Genomic DNA, 12,410 nt, shown 5'->3' on the forward strand with positions numbered 1-12,410 from the left:
ATAAATTTCTGTAATTTTAAAAAAATTCTAATAAATTTCTATAATTTTATAAAATTTTAATCATTTTCTATAAGTTTTCACTTTTTTTGTAATCTTCTGTGATTTTTAATACTTTTCTGTAATTTTTATAAATTTTTTCATATTTTCTATAATTCTTTCATAACGTTCTGTAATTTTAAAAAAAAATAATCATTTTCTACAATTTTTAATTTTTTTCATAATCTTCTATTTTTTAAAAAAATTTCATATTTTCTATAATTTTAATTTCCATAAAGTAAAGATTTTCTGTAATTTTAAAATCAATTAATTATTTTCTGTGATTTTTAATTTTTTTCCATAATTTTCTGTTATATATTGATTTTTTTGTAAATTTTTGGTGATTTTAAAAATTTTTCGTACAAAAAAATTATGTTATATAATTTCTGCAATTATAAATTTCTATAATTTCTTGAATTATGTATTTATAATTTTTTGTAATTTCTGCAATTACATTTAAAAAATGGACCTTAACATAATTTTAGGCAAAATTAGGACTGTAATGCAATTTTTAGGAAAAAATTGGACCTGGATGCAAGTCTTAGGAAAATTATGCATTTTAGGAAAAAATGGACCTTAATGTAATTTTAAAAAATACTTGGACCTGTATTCCACTTTTAGGGAAAAAAAATTGAACTTAATGTAATTTAGGCAAAATTTGGACCTTGATGCAAATTTTAGCAAACTTAAGCATTTTAAGAAAAAATTGGACATTAGGGTAATTTTAGGCAAAATTTGGACCTTAATGCAAGTTTTAGAAAAATCATGCATTTTAGGGGGAAAAAAATGGACTTTAATGTAATTTTAGGCAAAATTTTGGACCTTAATACAATTTTTAGGGAATATGTGGAGCTTTACCGAGATTTTTAAAAAAAAAAATTGCAGTTTAGGAGAATTAGGAACAAATGGACTTTCATACAATTTTTAGGAAATATTTGGAGCTTTACCAGCCTCTTAGAGACATTGCATCAGCCCCCGGGATGCAAGGTACGCATGTTAATTTATTAAATTATTTTTATAAAATTTTATTTGGAATTTTTATTATTTTTAATATTTAATTACTTTTCAGGTACAATCAAAGTTTTTACACTGCGACTTATGCTACGGTCAAAGAACATTATCCGCATCTCTAGGGGAACATATTGTAAATCCCACAGGAGCACCAGTTATTTTGGTTTCAAAAATTTAAAGGTAAGAATAATATTTAATTTTAAGTAATACTTACATTTTTTATCTAATATTTAATTTTTTTAAAATGTAAAATTTGCAGTTGTCCTACTGATGGGACTACGAAGACAAGTCAATGTTCAAGGTCGTCAAGTCGCAGGCGGATAAGTTCATGTGGAAGCAGTCTGCCAACATTTAGGACCAGTTGGTCCGACCGTGGTGGCTAGCTGAGAAGATTTTGAGCCAGCTTTTGGAGGACTGGGCGAGCCCAAAATTTCAAGCACAGTCAGCAAACAATAAGGCCAATCGGGAGCCAGTCTGAAAGCAGCTGCTACCATCTATTGTGATGGGCACCTCCATTTGGTCTGACAAGCATAAGAAGCACAACTCGAACGCCCCATCAAACAGATGGATGTGTTTGAGAAGTACTACAAAAAGAAGGAGGACGGCCAATGGAGCAGCTCGAGGGAAATGAAGGTCGCGATAAGTATAAAAAATAATTTTTTTTTGGATTTAAAATTAGTTTTTAAGTCTAATCATTTAATCTGTTTGCAAAAGTTGTTCCTCTCAAGGCTCAGTGGGCCTGAATGAGCAACAGGTGTGCTTTCAGCAGCAGGTGCAGGAAGAGGGGCCGAGTATTCGGTCTCAACTCCAACGCCCACCGCACAGTTGCTAGACCATCACACTGCCGTAGTTCCACTACTTCATTGCCCTCGCCACCACAACCGTCGCGCCCTGACCTTGATGATTGGGTAACAATACTCGAGGAGTGGATGCGAAGGATGGATCCCTCCTAGACCTATCCTCCAGCCCCCAACCTCCAATTGATCCCTCAGTACCTGATGGCGACGACGTTGACAAACACGCGACCGAGGGGAATGCTGATTTAGATTAGAATTTTTTTTATTTGTAAAAGTACGATGTAAAAATAATATTTCATTTTTCTAATTAAATTATTTTAATTTTTTTTATATTATATGTTGTTTTATGTAATATTATACATTTAAGAAATTAAAACTACCTATATATAACAAAAAGTACAATAATTTATTTTTACAAAATTAAATATTAAAATAGATTAAATACAATTCAATAATATAAAAAAATATTTTTTTTGTCATTGCATTTGTAACGACTTTTGAAATACGAATAACTATCATATAATCATGAACTCGTTACAAACACCGTGCAAAATATAGTTGTCAATTTTGAAAAAGGCCATCCAGAAAGCCGTTATTAAAGCAGTGTAAAATCCAGTAACTAAGGCAGATACAAAACATAAACAAATATACTCATATGGAGTTACGAAGGCAGTACAAAAACTATTGGAAAAAGAAATACAAAACTCGATAGAACAACCATTACAATGCATGCCCGTTAGAAAGAGAGTTCCAAAAATCGTGCCAAAATTCAAGCACAACCATACCTATGTGTGTTACAAAGGCCGTTCTAATAAAAATTAAAAATCAGAATTAAATTTGCCATTCCAAAGGTAGGTCCAAATGCATTTTTGCAATTAGAATACTATTGTAACGGTCTCTCATGACTGTTAATAAGGCCGTTACAAATTGTAACGGCTTCCATGCAAGCCGTTATAAATATTTTGTAACGCCCAAAATAGCTGTTGTAGGGGGTGTTGTTACAATTTTCAAAAATTATTCCAGATAATTAACTTGGCCATTACAAAAGTCGTTACTATAAATAATTTTTTTGTACTAAAGAAAATAAGAGTTCTGGGTTACAAAATAGGGAAATGGGGGAACTTGTTGGGGGAAGAAAGGGATACCTTATCTACGCACAGGCATAAAAGGCTATACCATCCGCAATGCGTTTATGACACTACCAAATTAAGGGGGGTTTTCTTGCTCTTTTTTTCCTTTAAGGGATTTTTTTTTTAAATTCTAATCTATGTGCAACATCAGTGATTAACAAAAAAACAAAGTCTATCTGAGCCTAGAAAATAAATAGATTTTGACCTATAGCCATGCCTATCCCTTTTATATGGTGGTCGGACCTGCTGCGTAGTGCCACCCGCCAATCTATCCCCCAATGCCCGACCAAAAATCAACCTCAAAGCATCACACAAGCCCACCGGTGAAGGTAGGGAGTGCCCAATTTATCAAGTCGGATAATGACTTACAATAGTCCTGTAATGTCCTCCTGATACATAACCCGAGTCAATTGTCGAGAAGCGGCGTCCTTCACAAGATGATCAGCCACTCCATTAGCATCTCGAAAAATATGTCGTACGTCCGATCCTAATTCTTGTTGGAGCTGCAGAATGCACATCACCAAATGCTGCACCTCCCACATCCCAGATGCTCGTGACTGTAAGAGTTGGAGAACTACAGTAGCGTCCACCTCAACCACTATGGGTTCTAAACTCTGACACCACAGTAGTGGCTGTGCCCAAAGCAAACTGGTATATATTTTACTCTACACCGATTTTGATGCGTATGGTTTAAGAAGGCCAAGCCAAAAAGAACATGAGGGTCAAGACCATCCAATATACGCCTCAACGGCCTAAGAGACCCCCCAGCCCAAGATGGAATACGAGGGCCCAAGGTGCCCCATGACTCAATGCGTAATATCATGCAAGAAGGAGGATCAGCCCAAAGGCCCACGTCTGGAATCTCCACGTGGCAAGTAGTTAGCTTCCCAATTGGCTACCACATTAGACTGCCTTAACCCTAAAGAGACAACAACGAGGACTCCCTGGAAAGTAGGGCTCCCAGGCGATCTAGATCCCATGCTGATGAGGGGTCTCCCCTAACCAAAAGATACATGGTTATGGACGAATCTAGCAGCAGATAAAGACAAAACATGGCTTATCCAACCCCCATTATCCTTTTCCCCCAAAACTGAACGAATGAGTGCAGACCCACATCAGAAGGCGGCATCCCTCTATAAATAAAGGTTTGGTCCCTTAGGCTGGGGACATTGTCCAGACTTTTGAGCATTGTTGTTAACATTCATTGAATTTGATCATCATATCTCAATCTCTTATCACGTTGTATTTTTTACGATTATTTCTTTTTAAATCCGGTACTAACTTGAATGTCGGAGTGCTAACGTGTTGTCTCACAGGTTCTATTTCTTAGGATCATATACTTGTTGGCCTGGATCCAAAATGATAGTCCGAGCTTGTTGGACCTATGCTACTTTTGCACGCACTAATTGGCATCATTTGTGAGAAACACATAGTTGAAGACGTGAGTAACAATGGAAGCACCTAGCAACGCACCAAGCAAGCAGAAAGCCGTGGAGGCACCTGCTAATACCCAGGTCTTGCAGGTCGTCACAGGGACATCCTTAGCCCCCACTAGTGGGACACCAGTCCCAGCAGCCCCCAAACCTACGGATCTAGTGGCTGATCCTCTTTGTCACAGCACCTCCTATAATACTTCTTCGAGGGAGTTGACCCCAGCACTCTTGGAAACCATTCAATGAATGATCACGGTGGCCATTCGGAAACACGTGGCGGCACTAGTCCCCCCTCGCCCGTACTGGGATCCCTTCTAACATGGACACTCCAGACGAAGAAGGCAAGATGGACCTCCCAACTCTTATGCCGCCAGCGACTGGAGTTTAGGGACCTCCCTCACAAGCTCAACAAGAGGTCCTACCTCAATGGTTAATCCATTCAGAATATCTGCAAAAGGGTTTCCAAGATGTCTTGTATTAGATCGTAGGAACCCAATTGAAGGAACAGTAGGGTATTCCCTTCACAAAGGCGATGATAGCGAATGAGCTCCCACTGATCTGCCGCACCCCAGCTATTACTAAATACAATGGCACTACTAATCCACAGGAGCATCTCTCACGTTTTGAAAATGCAGCGCTGTTGCACTAGTACACGAATGGGATAAGTGTCACGTCCTCGTTACCACCTTTGCCTGGACAACTCAGCAACGGTTTAATCAGTTGCCAGTAGGGTCAACAGCAAGTTTTCAAGAGTTTCAATCCTTGTTTCTACACCAATTTGCTAATAGTAGGAAGTTTTGAAATATGGAGCTTAGTCTCTTTGTGGTACAATAAAAAGAGGGTGACTCCTTGAAGAAATACCTACAAAGGTTTAATACCGCCGCACTGGAGGTGCCTTCCGCAACTCAAGATGTTAAAGAGAGTGCTTTCTCTCAGGGACTCCTAGATGGAGACTTCTTTAAGTCCCTAGCCAAGAAGCCTGTTTCCAAGTTTGACGCACTCCTAACCCGTGCTGCAAGATACATCAACATGGAGGATGCCCAGGCCTCCAAGTCGTGGGGAGAAAAGGAAGAAAACTAAAGAAGAGGCTCCCTCCAAGAAGCCCGGACTGATTTTCAGGATAAAAAGCTTCCAAAAAGTAAATGTTGTGTACACCCCATTGATCGTACCCATTACTCAAGCTCTAATAGCAGTAGAGGGGAAAAGTCTGCTAGCGTGCCCTAAGTCGTCAAGGGATGGCCCTCACCGCCCCAAATCCGATAAAATTTTCATTTCCACAATACTATGGTCACTCTACCGATGAATGCCGACACCCAAAGAACAAAATCGAAAGACTTATCTAAAATGGACATTTGCAAAAGTATGTGTGATGAAAGAAAGCTCGAGGAACAGGACCATATAGAAAACAAGAGGCTCATAAACTAAAGGAGGCAAAAGTTTCCAACCCAAAACCCCTCCGAAGGAGGGGCCCAGGACTATGTATGGAGGCAAAACCGAGATGAATGACTTCCCCCTCCCCCCCTAAAGGAGTCGTACAGATGATAGCAAGAGGACCTATTAGGAGCGATTCTCGCCATTCTAGAAAGGCACAGGTAAGAGAGGCATATGAAATAACCACGAAGGAGGTCCTGAATGTGAAAGCAATGGAGGACAACTCTCTCATACAATTTGGACGAGCAGAGCAATTAGGGCCTAAGACTTCTCACTGTGATGCTTTGGTTATCACAGTCCTATTAACCAATTACGAAGTAAGGCGGGTCTTCATAGATTCAGGAAGCTCAGCAGATATACTATTTTGTGAGGCCTAAGACAAAATGCAGTTAGGGGACATCCTCCTAGAAAAGGTGAATACCTCCCTGTACGGTTTCACAGGCGAAGTCATGCACCCTAGCGGCATGATCTCTCTTCCTCTAACCTTAAAGGCTAGGTCCACTTGAAAAACCTATTTGATGAAATTATTGGTGATGGATATACCCTTAGCCTACAATGTCATTCTAGAAAGGCCTACCCTTAACGCTTTTCAAGTTGTAATCTCTACTTATCATCTAAAAATTAAAGTTTCTGCACCTGGCTGGGTAGGAGAGGCACAAGGGGATCCCTTGCAATTTCCCAAATGTTACATAGAGGCTGTGCAAAAAGGGAAAAGAGGAGTACAGATGAAGCATCTAAGGAGGGGCCCCCGGGCAAATGAGAGAATGACCTAGAGCTGGCAGAGGAAGCTAAGGAGGAAAGGGAGACGGCTGCCAAAGTCCAACCAGTCGAGGAATTATTGAGTATAGAGCTTATACTTGGTAACTCGAAGAAAGTTACTCAAATTGGTTGCCAAATGGAAGACGTCGTATAGGAAGAAGTAATCTAATGCTTGCGGTGTAACATAGACATCTTCGCTTGGACCCCCCAGGATTTGGAGGGGACTGACCTAAGCGTTATTACTCATCATCTCAAAATAGATCCCAGTATCAAACCGGTGAAGCAAAAGAAAAGATATTTCGGACTTGAGAAGGACAAGATAATTCAAGCTGAGGTAGACAAGTTGATGACAACAAGACAGATCAGGTAGATATAGTTCCCTGAATGATTGTGCAACGCGGTCCTAGTACCCAAGCCTAGAGGAAAGTGAAAAATGTGTATTGACTTCAGGGATCTCAACAAGGCATATTCCAAGGACTTTTATCCTTTACCCCGAATGGATCAATTGATGGATTTCAAATCCAGATGTGAATTGCTAAGCATGATGGATGCTTTTCAAGAATATCATCAAATTATGTTGGCTCCTAAAGATCGAAAAAGGGTCAATTTCATCACCTCTGTTGGCACGTTATGTTATGTAGCCATGCCATTTGGTTTAAAAAATACGGGAACCACTTACCAACATATAAAGACAAGATATTTCAACCACAACTAGGGAGGAACGTCGAAGTCTATGTGGACAACATGTTAATAAAGAGTAAAAAGGCTCGAGGCCACATAATGGATTTGGAGGAAACGTTTTCAGTCCTAAGAAATACAGACTAAAGCTCAATCTAGGAAAACGCGCATTCGGAGTTTGGGGAGGGCGTTTCCTTAGATTCATGGTAACCCAAAGAGGAATTGAAGCCAACCCCCTTAAGCTTAGGGTTATTTCGAACATGAAGGCACCGACCAATATTAATGAAGTACAATAGTTGACTAGAAGGATACCAACACTTAGTCGCTTTATCTCTAAAGCTGCAGAGAAGAGTTTACCTTTCTTCAAAACATTGAGCAAAGCAAAGCACTTCATGCCAGACACTACTTGTCAACAAGCCTTCGAGGAGCTCAAGAAGTATCTGGAAAGGTTCCCCATGTTGGTAAAGCCGTCTTTAGGGAACGCCCTCTACCTTTATCTCTCCGCTTGTCCTCAGGCGGTTAGTTCCATCCTCATTCGAACGGACGGTGGAAAATAGATGAATATCTACTATGTTAGTAAAGTACTCAGTAACGGGGACACACCCTTGGAGGACACTCCCGAGGCAGAAAAATTGTTATTCCATGTAGATGGATCATCCACAACCCAAGGAAGTGGTGCAAGTGTAGTCATCACTTCACCTCATGCAAAGGATATGGAATTTGCTATCAAATTTGAATTTAAGGCTTCCTTTAACGAAGTCGAGTATGAAGCACTTGTGGTAGGGATGACGATAGCTCATGAAGTAGGGGCCAGGCATCTTGTAACCTACTCAGGTTCTCAGTTGATAGTGAAACAAGTAGAAGGCACGTACGGAGCCAAAGAGGAAACCATGATACAATATCTACAACAAATTGCAGAACAAAGAGCGGGATTTGAAAGTTTCTAGCTCATCCGAATCGCGAGAGAAGAATATATTAAGGCTGATTGCCTCTCCAAATTCGCAAGTGTCTTTGAGGATTGTAGAACCAAACACATTACTATACAACACCAGCCCAAGCCGAGGGCTCTCTTGAGCATTCAAGCAATATCTGGAGTAGAGGATTGGAGGATACCCGTGGTTCGATGGCTGGAAGGGGACATCTCCATGAGAATAGATGGGAAGCGGCCAGACTTAAGACTCGGGCCACCCGCTTCTTATCACATGGGGGATCTTGTAGAAGAGATCCTTTAGACGTTAGCGAAAAAAACCTTACTGGCTAGATATTTTGGCCCACCATGAAATAAAATGCTATACAATTGGTGACTAAATGTGAAAAGTGTCAAAAGCATTCCTCTATTATACATCAACTTGCACAGCCTCTCACCACCATGTTGTTACGTTATCCTTTCTCAGAATGGGGCATGGACATTGTGGGATCATTTTCCCTAGCTTTCGGCCAAAGAAAATTCTTTTTAGTAACCATTGACTACTTTAAGAAGTAGGTGGAAGCAAAGCCACTCACTCACAAAAGGGGAAGTACTGAAGTTTATATGAAAGAATATTATTTGCCACTTCGGGCTTCCCTGAGAAATAATCTCAAATAATGGCTGGCAGTTTCAAGGTCAAAAAATACAAGAATAGTGCAAAAATTTGCACATCAAATAAAGATTCACATCAGTAGCACACCCCAGTCCAATGGACAAGTGAAGGTTACTAATCGTATCCTAATACAAGGTATTAAGAGGAGATTAGAAGAAGTTAGCTGAAATTGGATGGAGTAATTAATCAGCGTTTTATAGGCTTACAGAACAATCCTTCAAGGATCTACAGGGGAGAGTCCTTTCACCTTACTCTATGCGAATGAGGCCATCATCCTCGCTGAATTGAGGATACCCTCTAACAGAATCCTACATTTTTCTGAAGAAAATAATACAAAACTCGTCAAAGAAAACTTAGACCTAATTGAAGAATTAAGGAAAAAAGCTTTTCCACATACAAAGATACAAAAATACTATAATCAGTGCGCATAACAGAAGAGTGAAATCGCTAAGCTTCCAATTTGGGGATCTGGTACTAAGGATAGACACTCTAAAGTCGGTAGGAAAGTTAGATCCCACCTGGGAGGGACCGTATAAGGTCACATGAGTAATAGGCCGAGGAGCCTATGAGTTAGAAGGTGGCAAAGTGATGGGTGTCGAATCCACCAAAAATATTTTCCTACTAAAACTTGTTAAAGTAGTAAGTAGGATCGAATCCACAGAGATTGGTTTTAAAAATCCTTCAAATAAAAACAAAAATAAAAGTTGAGGTAATTTTGTTTAAAGTCTAAGTCTAGAAAACAAAATAAAGAAAAGAAATAAATATGAGAAGAAGGCTTTCTAGTTAAAGACAGGATCATGCTCAATTACTCAGTTGATCATAGATGTAAAAATGACAATCATTGGTATGACTTAACAACCTCACATATTCTTACCTTGTTGATAGCCAAGGAACGTCCATTACCTAAATCCCTAATCAGTAAACAACCTTAGGAACGTTATCCAAATTCAATTACCAACAGCATTAAGAACTAGAAAAGTTCAATTCTAACCAATAAACTCCTACGTGGATTTATTAAGTTAGATTGTGCATTCCCCACAACATAATCGAAAACTACGACATAATCAATTATGTTGTATTACCACTAGTTATTGAACTAAACAAACAATTACGAATTTGTGAGTTTAATAAATGCACAGAAAATAACACAAATTCAATAAATGCATAGAGAATTACAAATTCAATAAATGCACAGAGAATAAAGTCTTCCTAAAGGACATCCCCCTTAATAAGTCCTCTTGAAAGATATCCCTCTCAATGTATAAGTCCTCCTAAAGAACATCCCCCTTAATAGATAAGTCCTCCTAAAAGACATCCTCTTCAATGAATAAAGGACATCCTCCTCAATGACTGAATCCCCAGCTTAAGGGCATCTTTAATAAAGGTTTGAAATTTTTTCATGCTCTATATAGAACATCAGGGTGACGTATAAAATAATAGAAAAATAAGCCCTGTAAGGGAATATGCAAGCATCTTTCCTAAGGGGAACCTTAAATCCCCATTTAAAGCCCTCGTATGCCCTCTGTTCATTTTCACATGCACACACATCCAAAGAATAATGACAATGGGAGGTGCAGGGTCGATAGCATAACTAATGAAATATTCAGCAGGACATCCCCTCATCAAAAGACCCAACATACAGAAAGGCACCTCCAATCAAGATGCAGACACTCCATCAATCAGAAGCAAGAAGCTACGCAAATAAAATGGCACAAGTTATATGATGAATATCAAGCAAGACATAAAGGAGAAAGCATCATCATCACATTACGAACCCCAGCCTAAAACATGGTCGAGGGAGGAAAAGCAAAACCAACATTCATAAAGAGAAAAATTCTTGTCTTATCCTCATTTACAATGGGGGTAAGGAAACAGAGCAGAAAAGTACATTATTTCCAAAAGGGGGGGGGGGAGTACAATTTTCATTCTTTTTCCCCACATGAGGGGTCTTTCTTTTTCTTTTCAACCTGGTCATCAAGGGTGGCGGCATCTTTGGGGGCACCCTGGGGTACTTCATTAGCAGTTGGAGGGGCATCCTCCTCCTTCGATTCTGAGGCTCCTTCACTCAAGGTGTCCCCCGCTACAGGAGTTAGTGTGGCATTATGGGGGTACTTCTTACCTCTGTTTCTACCTCCCCTAATGTATGGTCCAACTCTTCCGCTGTAAAGACCCCCTCGAGTCAGTATAAAATAAGGTAGAGTTGCGAATAATTGAAGAAGAAGGAAAAGAGGTTACCTAATTCGATGGGGAGGATTTTGGCCTCGGGAAACGAAATATTGGTAAAGAGGTCTGGACAACTATTTGTTGCAGCTTCTAGATTGAGAAATGAAGGCTCTTCTCTAGTTAGGGGATACCCCTAAGCCATGAAATGCTCTTTTACAAGCCATAAAGCCATACTCCAATGAGGACCCACCTATCTTCACTACATCCCTCTGGAAGTCCACTGACTTCTTATACTTTAGGTGGAGACTGACGATAAGCCTCCAAGTATCGGTGACCCTCCTCAGTGTTAAGAAAATCAAGTTTGGCTTGCTTAACGACCTTCCTAACCACCTTCGCTTGACCAGCAGCCTCCTTCTGCAACTTCTTTAAATCCATTTCTACTTGTTGGTAGCGACCCACAGCCTCCTTAGCTTCGCGATTTCAATACCATGAGACTGCACATTTCCTCTAGTCTTCGCCTTTGAGTATCCCCCTGAGAATCAGGAGGGGTCCCCTGGAGGCATGGAAGAACTCCTCACACAGAGAGGTCGCCTGAAACACAATAAGAAAATTAATAAAGTACTTAAAAAAATATAAAATGAAGCAAAAATACTAAGAAGACGTACCTTGACTAAGTATGTAAATATCATCCTTTCAAGCTCCTCTTGAGTAACGGAGGCAAGAAGGCATGTATCCCCAAAGTAAGTATCCCCCTCATAACATCGGCCACCAAGGAAGAGTCCTTCTCCTTCTCCTGGTCCAAGGATTGACGAATGTACAAACTGTCTGAGGAGGCACAAAAAGATTGGAGGGGGACACCCCCCTCACCCCGAAGAGGAGGGGGGTGTGGAGGAAGGTCTTGCAGAACTGGTTGGAGGGATGCCCAGAGAGCTCATCTTGGATTTCTTGGAGGAAGCCCCATGTGTGACCCGAGACGTTGACAGAGCAGGTCGTTTCCCTTTGCATTCACTGGAGATAGTAATCCCATTAGAAGACCTGCATGGAGGGGTCCCTACTGCGCACCCTCTTTTGACATTATCGTGCAAGAATTTGCTAAACATGATATCCGCTGTCAAAGAGAAAGTAAAAGATAGCTACAATTATGCTGGGTTAAAAATATCAAGAATTAAGAAGAATATAAAATACCTAATAGCTCCCCTTAAGGATCCACCTGAGGACTCAGGCCAAAGTGCAAGAGCCTTTTGTCGATTAATGCTTGGCAGTCATAGAGTTTTTCATTCAACTCCTCCAGCTAGGAAGCGAGGGCAATCATCTTTTCACCAATATTTATAGCTGGAGGGGGTTGTGTATCCAACAAACCGGAAAAGTTCAGGAATGGGAAGGCAATACATA

This window comes from Sesamum indicum, linkage group LG1 (assembly GCF_026168435.1).
Source record: "Sesamum indicum cultivar Baizhima isolate 11 linkage group LG1, ASM2616843v1, whole genome shotgun sequence".
Lineage (NCBI taxonomy): Eukaryota > Viridiplantae > Streptophyta > Magnoliopsida > Lamiales > Pedaliaceae > Sesamum > Sesamum indicum.